Here is a 14,284-nt window from a genome sequence, read left to right as displayed (position 1 = left end):
TGACTATGTCCATATAAGACCACCTGGAAAAACAACTTTGACTTGCACCAAGAGACACATTCAGAATGCCCTTTTCTTTGCCCATGATGCTACAAGGCAGGCCATCAAGTGGAAACAGGTCCTCAAATGGCTTCTCTTAAATGTGCGCCTTGCATGGACATGGATCTCACTGTTGTGAAACATAGAGTAGTGGGTACTACTAGAGTACGACGTACAAATGTGCAGTCAGTAGCAGAAATATATTTCTCATTCAGTATTCATGCAGTGTTTCTTTTCTTTTCGTCGTTATTTAGATTTTTTTAAATATATATTTGCAAAGAGCTTATATCCATGTGTCAAAATATGTGCCCTGAGGTCTGTGTCAACATGAATTTCCCGAACAAGCTTCTTTTTTAGAAGCGTACAAGGTATTAACAGCCTTTGGGTGCTTCCCGTGGTATGCTTCTGGCTAAAAACTGCATTTTCTTAGTGTGTGCTTCCCAAAACAGTCCATCTTCTGACTTTTGTGATAGAACGGCGCAATAATTGTAACAGTGCTGTGGAACTGCCATCTTGTACATCGTTTGCTTACCTCGTGGTTTGCTTTTTCGGCACGTGACGTGACGCGTCAGTTGCTATCAGTGATGTATGTTACCTACGCTGCCGCTAGAATGAAGTGAACAGGGGAGAGAAATACTGAGAGCAGGTGCTTGTTGGCACTTTTCACAAATAATGCATCCAAGAGCTCTTTATCCAAGCAACCCATACCAGCAGACATATCTCTGCAAAATTCTTCCTGCAGTGGTGAACGTGCTGTGTTAGCTGGGTCAATTTACTGCACGCGTGCTGTGGAGCTGATAATATCAGCTGGTGTTGAGTTGGTTGGACCTTAAGGCTGCCGAAATGACTGTATGGTTCTCCAACACCAATGAAGATGACGGTATCTGTGTAGGCGTGCAAGATGAGTGCCTTGATGCTGTGCAATGCCTGTGTGATGCTTGTTCTCCTGTAGTGCGCCTAGGATGTCATATTTTCAGAGCACGTGCAAACATTCCTTCCTTTTGTTTTCTTTACGCCAAAGCAGTAATTACTACTAGAAACCCTGAAAAATGTAAACATTGAGAGCGGCAATGCCGAGATCGCGACATGTGGAAGTGTCCGCACCTGTTTGAGGAACTCAGAGCCATAGGATACTTAAATTGTGATGATGGATGTGACATTATCACAGCTTTTACTTAGCATGTTGTGGGTGTCTCCTGTGAGGCAGAAATAGTCAGCAGCAACGAAAACAACATGGGGATGCCTATGAAATGTAGGGTGCTAAACTTGAGCTGGTAATTTGTACCACATAGAAAGAAAACAGAGAGAACAAGGAAAAAGAAACGGGGCTCATGACGTCAACATGTATTGCACCTTTGGCCCTGATGTGCTAGAAGGCAGGGAAGGAATGCTTGTGGACAGTGTATGAGGTAATGAGAGAGAGCGATTGCTGCGAGAGAGCTGGCTCCCCTCCTCGCATCTTTGCCTTGCAGCACTTCACTTCTTTGCTAGTACTGAGTCCTCCTCCAGAACTTTTGCAGTGGAATGTCCTGTGGACAACATTATACAGTGCACATTTTACAACTTCCTATGTATGACCACAATTTAGGAAGGGGCTTTGTGAGGGCTCCTTTAATAAAGGACTGTGTCGGATGTGTGGCTTCAGAAGTTCCTACTATCCGCATTGCGGTTCTGATACCTGTCACAAGTCCATTAGAGAGTTTTTTTCAATGTATGAAGGCATATGTCATCATAACACCACCTCACTCTTTGTATCATGACACTCTTCTCTTAACTATTCAGCACTATATGTCGCGTCCTCGCTGATGTAAGCCAGAACGTTGGTTGGTCTCTTTGTTTCCCTGTTGTCCAGCTTGTGAAGATGTGAAGCATGACAGTCCACATAGGAGTGTCATATTATTCCTGATAAGCATTCTAAACTTTGGATGCACTGTGTAAGCTTTATGTGCTGTTAAAAGGAAAGGCAGATCCAGGTTATTGAGGTCAAGGTTTGTGGGACTGATCATATAGCCAACAATGAGAATCTGGTACTTTAGTTATGACTCTAGGTCGCCATTATTTTTTGTTGACATACTGTTCAAGGATCCCTGTGTTCCTTTAGATTATTCATACAAAGTACTTTTGCACACATGACTGAACCTTTAAACCATTTGAAGAAAAGGCATGATGCATATTACATAAAATAAAATGTTACTGATCGATATGTAATACTGTGCATTTGTGTGTGCATGTTACAAAAACGAGTAATCTTTAGACAGTGCGCTATCTGAATGGGTAGTTTCAATGTTGTGCTCCATGAGTATATATAAGCCACAAAATTTATCAAGTGGCTAGTAATTTATCAAGTGTCTAGTTTCCAAGTAAGTGGCTCCTGCTTGTGCAAGAGACTACCCTTTATTGTGGAGGGTCCGCAGTTTTACGCCAATCTTGTAAAAACTTTGTGCTGTGGTGTACTATATATAAAAGTTAACAGCTGCATGTTCAAGTTCTTGCATGCAATGCTCCGCTAGCAGATGGTGAGCAAAAAAAAAAAAAAAAGGGACCCTTATTTTTATTTCTAAACTATGCTTGGTCACAAACATTGGGTTGAAGTCGATTGCATGGAAAACATCACAGTGCTGACATTCCTGCTGTGAACATCTAAAGTTCTTTGCTTTTTATGTCTAAGTAATTATCAAACATTGCATTACTTTTTTTTTGTAGTTGTGACTGTGGTCATAGCGTGTGCTTGTAAAGTGAATACTAAAAATTGGTGTAAGGTCACCAGTGCGCAATCCATTACTCCGTAAATGGGTTTTTGCCTACATATAATAAAGTTATCTGAATTTTCATTTACGTCTTATGTTCATCACATCATTGTCATGCAAACCTGTAGGCTTGTGTACAGATTTGTGCATTGCACACAGTGAAGTTGTACACAGTTTTTGATTAGGCTTCCTCTGTGTTTGCAAGTAAATTCCAGTGTTGATCCCTGAGTTAATTATTTGTGTATTGTTTCAATGCTTATATTGACACGTTTCACTCACACCACACTAGTTACGCATGTATATTATTGGGGAATGTGCTGTCAGCGGCGAATATTGGTTTTATGATGTCCCTTTTAGTGTTGCATTGCCATGGTTAGAATTCATTCATGTGATTTAACGTACTTGTAGTACTCTGTTTAGTGCACAAGTGTTAGGTTTTGACAGCATGCAATGAAGCCATCCTGTAATGAAACAGCAGATTTAAAAATTTTCATTCAACACATCCAGTAGTTTGGTGTTGTTCCCCCTATGTTAATTGTTAATGACTTGTTAATGGTAAATTCTACATTTCTTTCTCTACATGTATTTTACAAAATTCATGCAGATTATTCAGAGCTACGAAATCATAAGAACAGCTTGTCCCATGCAAATCATGACCCTCCTCCACGTGACACCAGTTGGACAGAAGGTTTGCGGAAGAATTACTGGTGCAAAATGTGCATAGTAGACTAGGTAAAAAAGCTGGCACAACAGTGAACTAGCCCATTTCCTAACTCCCTCAACTCATCTGCGGACCTAAATTGTGCCTTTCACTACACTGCAGAAATTTATGAAGTAAAATTTGAATATAGAAGGAATAGATTCAGGCATGCTTTGCTATTGCTCGTAAGCATTCCAAGTTCGGTGCATTTAATATCCGGTGCAGTGGAGGCTGGTATCCTGAGAAGCAGTTGTGGTATTGCACTTGGTTGATGCAGAGCATGTTTTGCTGTAACTTCTTTCATTTTTATCAGTCTTCGTGCTAGTATCTGCCTTTTAATTTTGAGAGCTGTCTTGTTGTGTGGTTTGTTACAATTGTTATTGTGTAGCAGCTTCGCACTTTTAGGAAAAACAGCATGTTAGCGAAGCATGTGTCAAGGAGCACATGGGACCATATCAAATGCATTTGTTCCTGCTTGATGCCGAGTCTTTGCCTTTGGCTTAGTTACATAAACTTCATGTCACTCAGTGCATGAGGCAGCTGTGTGAGTCGTCTGACACCTTTTACCATCATCAGTGCAGGCCCCGTCCTCGTACTAATTTTTTTTTGCTTGTGTCATTTGTTTTTGTGAGCAAGTCATGTGAATCTCACTTATCAAAAAACAAGGAAAATGTCTGTTATTCATTGATCCCACTTGGAGTTGAGTATCATGCATCTTTGGATATGCATTGCATATATATATATATTTGCTGCATTTATGCAGTGAAATAAACTTGTTCTGAGTGAAGAATTTATAGGCAATGAACTTATACTTTTTGTCAGTGTGTCAGGTATTATTTCAATGTTAATACATACATTACAGTGCAGCAAGTGTAGGGTGAGGACTTGCAAGTTTAAATGTGATTCCAAAACAGGAGACCGTTTCCTTTAGAAAAGCAAGCAGGGTTTTGCATTCTCTGTGATGTGTGACAGTGCAGGATTGCTTGTGCATTGAATTTGTGTGTTCTGATAAAACTGTTGTGTGGCATCGTGTTTTGTTACTCAGGACTGTGAGCCTTTAGACAGAAGCTCGGATATTTTACATACAATATGCCATTTCTATTGAAGACATATAGGGCCAACAGCAATGGGAAAAAAAGCTGTTTTTACAAATGCCATTTTAATAGCCTTCCTATATCTTTTAGTGGACATGTAAAAACACTGAGAGCCGCAGGCAAGCAATGAATATGTTTTTGGGTCGCATAAAGAATGAAAAATTCCACGCTGAGCTAGATAGAGACTTAGCTTTTCTTATCATCCTAATAGAGAAAGGACTAAGCCCCTTTCTCGCCTGCTTCTGTTCAGGACACTGTTGCTTTAGGAAGTCCATTTTATTTTGTATTGTGGTCATCAGAATGCAGAGCCTTTTTTTATGTTCAGAATTGTTCTGGCAATAATGAGCTATCATCCAAGATACAGGACCTAAATTTTCACTTTCGTTGATCTTTCTTGAAAGCAGAAGAAGAAGCAGCATGCCATCATCGTGCTTACGGGCCAGGGGACACGGGTCTCTAATAAAGTAGTCGCACCGAGCAACTGTAACTGACGAATGCACAGTCATTCCATCCTCTACGTTACGGTTCCATGAAACCCTAAAAGGAGACTGCCATCCACACAACTGATCATGGACTGACTACGCTGTCAGCGTGGCGTCATTTGAAGTGCCGCTACCTGAGTTATCGCCGCCGCAGCCCAAGCCTTGCGCGAAACCCGACCGACGCCTATTGACTTGTAAGTGCTTTTAACTGAAGTCGATAACAAGGACCATTGCCACGCTGAAATCAATAGCAAAAGTCAAAGAGCTCGTGATTGAAAATGATGCATACAAAGCCGAATTTACCGAGGCCCTCGAATACCACGAGATGATCCGCCACACCGTCAGCCAGGTTCGTTTCCTTGTTAATTCTCGCGACATCATTGGATCACTTGCCAGCCCTTTGCAAGGACGGCAGGCAGTACACTCAAGGTGGCCAACCCAGTAAGCAGGCGAGCATAAGTGCAAATGTAAGGTTCGTTACAGTGCAACACAAGACAAGGACAAAAGGAGGTATAAAGCGACTACACGATACCTTCTTTTGTCCTTGTGTTGCGCTGTAATGAACCTTACTATGAATCCCAACCAACTGGCCCAACTTGCCGTTTTGATAAGTGCAAATGGCAGGGCATTGATTTAACACATACAACAACTGAAGCTTCAGATCGAAGCAAGGGTACAGCATCCACTCTTCCTAAAGAATGACAAAATGACTGCTGCCACAGGACCCTAAATCACGGCTACAAAAGAAGAGCTGCTAGTTGCTGAAATGATCACGTATATCTGCGATATATTGCAAAGCCAAACCAGTCAATGTGCAGCTTGCGTGGAACAGATGTCAGTGGCCAGCTTTATAGTACAAACTGACTCAGACAACGATCCGTAAGCACCTGTCCACTCACGCTGCCTTGTGTGCACAGTGCAGCAGACTTGGAGCCCATTCTGAGTCAATAAGATCAATCCTCTCGCCACTGCCACCTCAGTGAGGAGAACAAACTACTCCGGCGTAGCATCGTGTGGAACCACAAGCGAGAGTCCAACATATTGGCAGCGATGAGGCCTTCTAAGACCTTGAATGACAAAAAGGGCAAGCTGCCACAACAAGAGTCACAGCAATGTCTACTTTATCATTGGGACGGAAAGCTACGGGCAGCCACTCAGGTTCAGGTAGGACTCGGGTGAGCAGTACTACTCCGTCGAGAATATCACAACCATGACCCGGTCATACACGACAATGCTGATGTCTTTGACCAAAAAGCTCACTTCCATCGACCGACAGAGCTGTTTCCTGCCAACTAAACCGCAGAGTGCATGACCACCGGGGATGCTTGATGGCTCTTAATTTTGACGACTTCAGTCAAGGTCAAGGGAAAGTGTGCATCTTTCCTGGCATTGTTATGACCTGCTGCGAACAGCTGCACTGATGTACCAACTGGCACCTTCGAGGCATATACGTTGAGATCGAGAATGACGACACGCACGACCTGCTCACGATACACAAGTCCAAGAAGAAATGGAAGCAACCTTTTCCAGCCTGATCGAGTCGTCGCTCATGTGGCACCGGAAGATTCTAGGCTTCCATTCCAACCTGGTGGGATGCCAACAGCAACTGCAGCCACCACCGCTGCATCATCAGGTTGTTGCAGAGTCGTAAAATGATGACAAGGGCATGTGCGAGGTGCGCCGATTTGACCACAGCCAGATGAAGAATGCCACAGGCAAGAAAAACTGATAGTTTGTCTGAACGATGATTCTACAGAAAGAAGAAAGGTGAGAGGTGGCAAGATCAAGTGCCCGATCCAGTGCCTTCACTTGTAAGCCAGTTTGAACAGCTTCAGCACTGCAGTATTTTGACAAAAGGAGCAAAGAACACGATGTGGTTCCGCTGTCATCGTAAACCGCCTTGTCACTTTCTCGTGGGTGGCAATTTGTTGAGAAAAAAAGAAAAAGAAGCGTGCCACCACCATGTAAACGGGCCAGGGTACACGGGTTTCTAATAGAGTAGCTGCACCAGGCAAACGTAACTGCCGAATGTGCAGCCATTTCGTCTTTTACAATGTGCATAGCCATGTCCTTGATGTGCATTGTCATGATGATGGCAGACTTTTCAAAGTTATCATTGTTAGGCACAAGAATATTAGGATCATGCTTTAATTTTGTGCACCACTGTGGCACGATTGTGTAAAGCGCACAACTAGCACACCCCTGAAGTGAGCATATTTAGGCAGCTTAAAAGGGGCCTTAAAATAGCTTATCAGATCTTAGCCGAGAGCAGTTTGGTTTGGCTCTTTCAAGCAGCCAGCTGCTATTCCAGGTTTGTTGATTTGTAGAATTTCTGTGATGTTGCATTTGTGCAGGTTCTTTCTGGTAAGAAATTGAAGTATGGAACTAGCATGATACAAAGTGTTGAATATTAGATCATTCATGGCATGCTGCTGCATATGAAATCCACCTGTTTGGCCACTCAGAAGAATTTACATGAGGATCAATTTTAATATGTGCAAACATTTTTTGTTTGAACTTCTTTTAAAAGGAGAAAGAGCTGCCACTGGCCATGTCATTATATGTAGTGTATGTTTTGGAACCTATACAAGTTCCTTAATTTTCCATTGCGGGTAAGACGTCATTACTCTATACAGGGTGATCATTTCAAACTTATGCAATTTTTAAGCATTAACTGTGGCAGATAATGCAGTTCTTCTCTTTGAGCTGCAATATTCAATGAGGCAGATTATACTAGCATGAAAAATCGAAACACATATTCAGCTAGGTAACAGAAATTCACTAATTCTTAATTAGTTTCTTTACAGCATATATTGAAAATACAAATTATAGCTGGTGAGCTTGCAAGACGTGTCCACATAAAATAAATTTTCAGGATGACACCAGTTTTGAGATGCTATTTTTTAAAGTGTGAAACCAAATACATGGGTGTTCTAGTTACTTTAGTGCTTCGATGCATAAAAGAGTGTTTTGTTTAAAAAAGTAAGTGGAACTGCAGTGCATTTTTACGAGTTGATTGTACATATCTCGAAACTGGCGTCATTCTTAAAATTCAATAAAAGTGGATACACTTGGCAAACTAACCGGCTACAATTCGTAAATAGCAATATGTGCCACAAAGTAATTAATTCAAAATATAATTAGAAAATTTTTTTTTAATTCGTCAAATATGTGTTTCAATTTCTCGCGCAAGTAATGGCTGCCCCTCTGAATAATGCTGCTCAAGGACTAGAATTGTGTTATCTCCAACCAGCTATTTTTAAAACGCTGTAAAACTTTAAAGTTTGTATTCGTCCAGCTTTTATTCCTACTATTTGTATGCCATCCTGTATTCTGTGTACAGCACAATGAGTGCATACGAGGCAATTGGTACGTTCTCTTCAGTCCCGTTAGCGTTAGGTGTCAGTTGAATCAGGAGGGATTTTAGCAAAAGGCAGGTTCTCAGGTTCTCTCTTTCTTTTTTGATAATCAATGCCTCATCCCATATTCTGCAATGGTCAAGCACATGTATGTCGTCTGCAGTAACATTTTATTCGGACACTGTTACTGACTGAAATTTCTTCCTAATATGTCAAATTTTCCTGACTGCGTGAAATTGTACCACATGTCGGACTATTCATTGGAAGTTTACGAAGTATTGCTTGCCACGTGGCAGCATCAGAAACGTGACACTGCTTAGTTCCGCACTGCCCACAAATCAGCTGTTGTATGCCTCTCTCTTCAGGGGACCATCGCCAGGCCAGTTCTGTGGTGCCTGTGGACAAAGGCAACGGCTCGGTTCAGTACCAGTGTTCGCTGTGTCCCTACATGACCACCCGGAGAGGCAACATTCGTCTGCACCAAGTGACGCATTCAGACCAGCACCCGTTCCTCTGCCCGCTGTGCTTCAGGGCCTTCAAGCGCAATCACCACCTCAAACGCCACCTGTTGAAAAAGCACCCTCGGCTCTGATGTGATCGCAGGCAAGGGAGGAATGTTGTGTGCCGACACTGGTCAAGCCAGTCAGATAGCCTCTGTTGCTGGGACGGTAGCTCGCGTTCCTGCATCATCGCCTCGCAAATTTCGTTTCTTTAAAAATATTTTCTACTACTAAGCCCCTTTTCAAATTTCTTGCAGTAGAATGTCTCATGGGTGGCACTGTACACATTCCAGTGTATAATCAAAATTTTTGATGAAGCCTGATGCGACTCTTGAACTGTGGACTGCACTTATAGAGATGACCTTACAAGTGCCCAGTATTCTCGTGTAATAGCTCTGGTGCTCTACATGAATTCTGTGGAAGCAGGCCTGCAAGATCCTAAATGTTAGAAGGCATATTGCTTGGTTATTCAGCACCATTTTAGAACCACTCTTACGAACTATCTGCCGCGTATTTTTCTGGTGCTAAGCCAGCAGGTCACTGGGTTTGCTTTATGGCCCCATTGTGCAGAGCATGAAGCTGTGGGAAACCATCCGCATTGGGAGGGCACTACTGTGTGCGACAGTTGCAAACTCTGAATGTGTTGGGTAAGATTTATGAAGCTTTGTGTATTGCTGAAAGCAACAGCAGATTCAGTGTGCTGAGGCCATGGGGCTGATGATGTTACAACAGTGTGAATTAAATGCCCAAATTGTGGTGGCAGGTTGGGCTTAAATTTCTTCTTTTTTTTTTTGACATAGGGTATAAGAATGCCTGTGTGCCCTTATTTGTGTAGATCATTAGTATGTGCTACTTTAGTACCAAAGACTGAACCTTTAAAGCACTTTAAGAGGCGTCATGCCAAACATGCAATCTTTGAAAATGTGTTATTAAAATGGCTACATTCATTCTTGTGCGCCATGAATGTACAAAACATGAAATTGTATAGGGTGGGAATGCATCGGTCAGGTCCTACTGCTTATGGGACATGCTGCTTTATATTGTCACTTTGTAGCGACGTTGAACAGCCATAGTAGCGCAATACAAATCATGAAACTAACTGTTTATTCGGTGAACCTGTACTCAGGAGAACAAGTAACACTCGGAATAGTGGTAGTGGCAAGCACACTTGTCGATTGTTGAAATTTGATCTGCGGTTCAAGTGCGTCAGCATTTATGCATGACCCGTTGAAGGTTTCAGCATAATAGTTGGTGCCTGCGTGCGTTCCAGAAAGTAGGACGCAATTCGCGTCACGCATACAATCTGATTACATAAGGTTTGGTGACAGCGTACAATGCATAGAACCTGAAATAACGTTCGAGAAACTTCCGATACAGAAAGGCACATCTTGTGCTGAGCGATACCTTTAAACATTTGTTAGCTGGTGAATTGCCGTAACCATAAACAGACAAGCAAGTGTGCACATTAATTTAACCTTCTCATTCTACTGTAAAAAGAAACAGCATACTAAATAAAATTGCAGATCAAAATTAATATAATTGTTCAAGTGAATTGTTTAAATAGATATAAACTTATGATGCTGGCTATGACTTAAAAAGATTAGAGAATTACACCTTTGTAGTTTGGGCTGCGCGGTATAGCTCGCATTTTCAGAAATTCTGCATCGCTTTTCTAGTCAGGTGTGGCTTTGCTTAGTCCTTTTCCAAGATTCAAGGATTTCCACTAAAGCGTGTGTTAAGGAAAGAATTCTAGGAGGCCATCGAAGCAGAAATTTGGCAGTAATGCTAAAAGTGCCAGCTGTTCTGGTTGACTTTTTAAAAACTTATTTTTGTGTCTGGTTGTTATTAAATAAGTACTTGTCAGTGTCATTTGTCTCGCTGCCATGGTAACTGTATGTGTAGCAAGAAACAACTTCCACATTTAACCATGGCACAGATGTTTTCTGTGGGTGTGGCTTTAAACAATGTATGTCACTGTGCCATTTCTATTCACAGTAATGTAGTATATTCATGGACGATTTTCTGTGGCAATAAAGCAATGTCTACAGAGGCAATGCTTTTGCAAATGCATTACTGTGCCAAGTATTTGAGCTGAGTTGGATGGCGCTTTCTGTTTCCGTCTAGTGGAGCAGATCCTGAATCAGCATAACTTTAATTTGTTACAATGTTGCGTTTACTAAAATGTGGAGTAACAAAGTGGATGAAAGAAATGTAAAATCTAACACTGGGTCGTGTATTTTATGTCTAAATGTCTCATTTAAATATAAGCACTACAGTAAGTGGTATGCAGTGCTAATAAGTGAGATGTTTGTATTTCTGGTTTTCCAGCCTGAATAAATGCAAATGAGATGAACAGTTTTGATCAGTTCTGTTGCGTTGTAAGCTTTGCCTTGTAGCTTTCCCTCATAGCTTTCCCTTTATAGCTAAAAAACAGCGCAATATGTGCGATTAATCCTTACCAATTTGCTTGAGTTCACACCCTTTGAAAAGGTTTCCCTTTATTGCAACATTAAGTTGTGGGCACAGCATTGTTTGTGTACTTAGACTTACTTTTCATTAGAATCGCTTTTGGGTTTTGCTACCTTGGGGCATCACAAGTGGGATAGCTTTTGCTGCGACAGTATTTCTTAGTTTAGCAAGTGTAAAAACAGTCTTTGTGGCAACTGTGATGCAAGGTTAAGAGATGTACGCTTGCACTAGGATTGCTTATTGCTGATTTTAGTGCTTTGCAGCTGTTTTAGGAGATGCCGAAATGCTTTGAGAACCGCTGCATACTTGAAGCACCTACAGAGTTCGTGTAACAAAAGTAGCATTGTGTCATTTTTTGTGGACATATTGAAAAGTAAAGAAACCCTCTACAACCGGAATTGTAAAAGAGAGGCCCCACAGTTCACAAATGCGCCTTTATTCATAGTTAACCTGTCTGCAGTACATGGAGATCTTTTGTAATGCTCCTCAGTGATTCCTGCAGTGTTTTAAGTTGCTTAGGAAGCACTCTTGTCAACCTGGTTCCTTTAGTAGATGGCAGGAATGCCCGATTACTAAATTGTAGATCAGGCATCACTGAGCAGCATTTTGGAAACACAGGGACTACTTCATGTGGGTGCTGCCACTCTCTTGGAGAAAAGGTGGAGGTTTGAGTTGAGGTGTGTTCCTGAATCGTTGGGGTAGCTAGGTGACTTTGCTCAAAGGTGCAGCTGATGCCAGCTACAGCGCACAGAGTGAACTGGAAAGATGTGGATCATCCATTTGTGTCCTTCTTTTAACAGCATCTCTTGTTAAAACCTATTAAAAGGAGCTGCATGTAAAGCCATATTTATGAGTGAAGAGCTCCCATGTGGGTGCCAAATGTTTACCTTTAGGTGTGAATTTTTTACAATTCGTATTGCTTCTCTTTTTTGTGTAGTCCCTGCTCCACCTCGCCCATGTGACTCTTTTATCAGTGCTTGTACCTCAGCCCGTTGGACTGATATACAATGCGAGCGCAGAAGTGTCCATTTTTCTTGTGCGATTGTGCTCAGAATAAATTTGTGTTCTGAAGACTGTCATCTTTTGTTTGGCCAGTGCCATTTATTCTGCCAGTGTGATGATCACTTTAGAGTTCTTGACATTATACAGTGGTGCCTCACTTCGCGAACGGATTGCTCAGTAAACATTTCAAAGAGCGAGCCATACCCGCTCGGACTTTCAGCTTGCAGAACTTACCCGGTTTCTCTGAACGAACTGGACGACCAGGTGAGGTCCAGACGTGCCGAGGGTATAGTGTATTACAAGAGAAAAATGGTGGCCCAGAAACACGGAGGCTGAGGCGATGTGCAGGTCCACTTGGGTGTTCCCTTCTTGGCCTTCACACTTCCGGGCCTCCATTTTCTTTACCCATACCCATACCCATACTTTACCCGCGACTAGTCTTGCTCTGGCATCACTCTTGTCTCACATTCAGACATGCTTAGAACGGAGAGGCAGGACAGCTTGAGAAAGTTGTGTTCTGAATATTTAGAAAAGGCCCAGACAGAGACAGGAGTGTCTTCCACCTTACCTAGCTTGGGCAGACTGACTCTGGTAGGCTGCACTGAGAACTACTTCAAAAAGTGCAGTTGGTTAACAGTAGTGTGAGCAGCCTGCCTTACTCCATTTTCCAACATCTCTCCTGCCGAGCCGTTTTCCCTAAACTGGGTTGCTGACAATATCGCCTCTTCCTGACCACAATCTCTTCAAACATCCTCCTTCCTTGGTAAATGTACTGACAATTTTTTATAATGTGTTGTACAGTTCTTTTTCTTCGCGTTTGCGTGATTAAACAAGGTATAAAACAAATTAATGATCTTGCCATGGGAAACACTGGGGAAGAGACGTCCTGCAGAATGGATTTCTCGCAAAACAAACCCACCTAGGGAATGAATTAAGCTCGTTCTGTAAGGCACCACTGTACTTGGATAGGACATGTATGAGGCGTAAACCTCGATGGTATGTTTCTATGATTTGTGTTGTGAAAGTTTAGGATTGTGTTGCTGCATAACAAGCAAGATGTCATCAAATGCGACATTGTATCCCAAGCCAACATGCACTACCTTATTTTTGTTCCTGAATATTATTGGCCTTTCTTTGAAAAGCCGTCTCAAAAGGATGCTGTGCCTTTTTACTGCACCACTAAAGCTGGGTACAACTCACATCTGGCATTGTTCGTCTCATTTCTGGAATGCATTTATTTGCTATCTGTGCAATATCGGATGTTGCCAAGTGTGTTTACATGGCCATAAGCAAGGCTGCAACCGAGACAAGTTATTGTACCAATTTCCTGCTGGCACACTCAAGAGTGTGTTACAATGTTGCTATTATGATTATTGAAACATAACTAACATGGCACAGGGCGCTTGGTTCTTTTATGTTTTGAGAACGGTGCGAGTCTTCCTGGTGAAAAAAAAAAATTTCTATCCTCTGTCAAACAATGTTTGCTCGACTTCCATTCTGACAGATCTTTCTTTAAATATTGTGCATAGACATAGCTTCACAGAGAAGCATAGTGCAGGGTTGTTGACTCGAGAGATGCCACGGCTTATATTGGCATTGAACTGGACATTGTGTTGCTATCACACAATGTCTGTGTGCTGTCTCCATGCCTTGTGTAACTTGTCTAGTCTACAAGTGAAACGGAAGAGCCATTTTTTGTAGAACAATACACCTGTTTTTATTTTTATGCTGGATTTGTGACCTCTAGAGTTCAGTCAAGTTTGACAGAGTTCTTGAATATTGCACTCTGGGGTAACATTTGATACTCGACAAAGGCTTGGCATAGCTGGCCTCAAGTTCTTAGTACCAGTGTGGTAAATACAGTTAACCTAAAATTTTCGTAATGGGAGCTA

The 14,284-nt window shown here is 42.0% G+C and overlaps 1 protein-coding gene across 1 annotated transcript in view; it reads left to right on the top strand.

The window, feature by feature from the left end:
* LOC142558378 (uncharacterized) overlaps positions 1-12,423 on the top strand; it is a 40,020-nt gene extending 27,597 nt beyond the window's left edge. Inside the window, exon 4 of the mRNA XM_075670522.1 lies at positions 8,787-12,423. The gene's annotated coding sequence lies outside the window, so the exon portion shown is untranslated. The remainder of the gene's footprint in view (positions 1-8,786) is intronic.
* Positions 12,424-14,284: the final 1,861 nt, after the last annotated feature.

Source organism: Dermacentor variabilis, chromosome 9, assembly GCF_050947875.1.
Source record: "Dermacentor variabilis isolate Ectoservices chromosome 9, ASM5094787v1, whole genome shotgun sequence".
NCBI lineage: Eukaryota > Metazoa > Arthropoda > Arachnida > Ixodida > Ixodidae > Dermacentor > Dermacentor variabilis.
The sequence above is the reverse complement of the archived record's forward strand: the minus strand, read 5'-3'. Positions and strand labels throughout refer to the sequence as shown.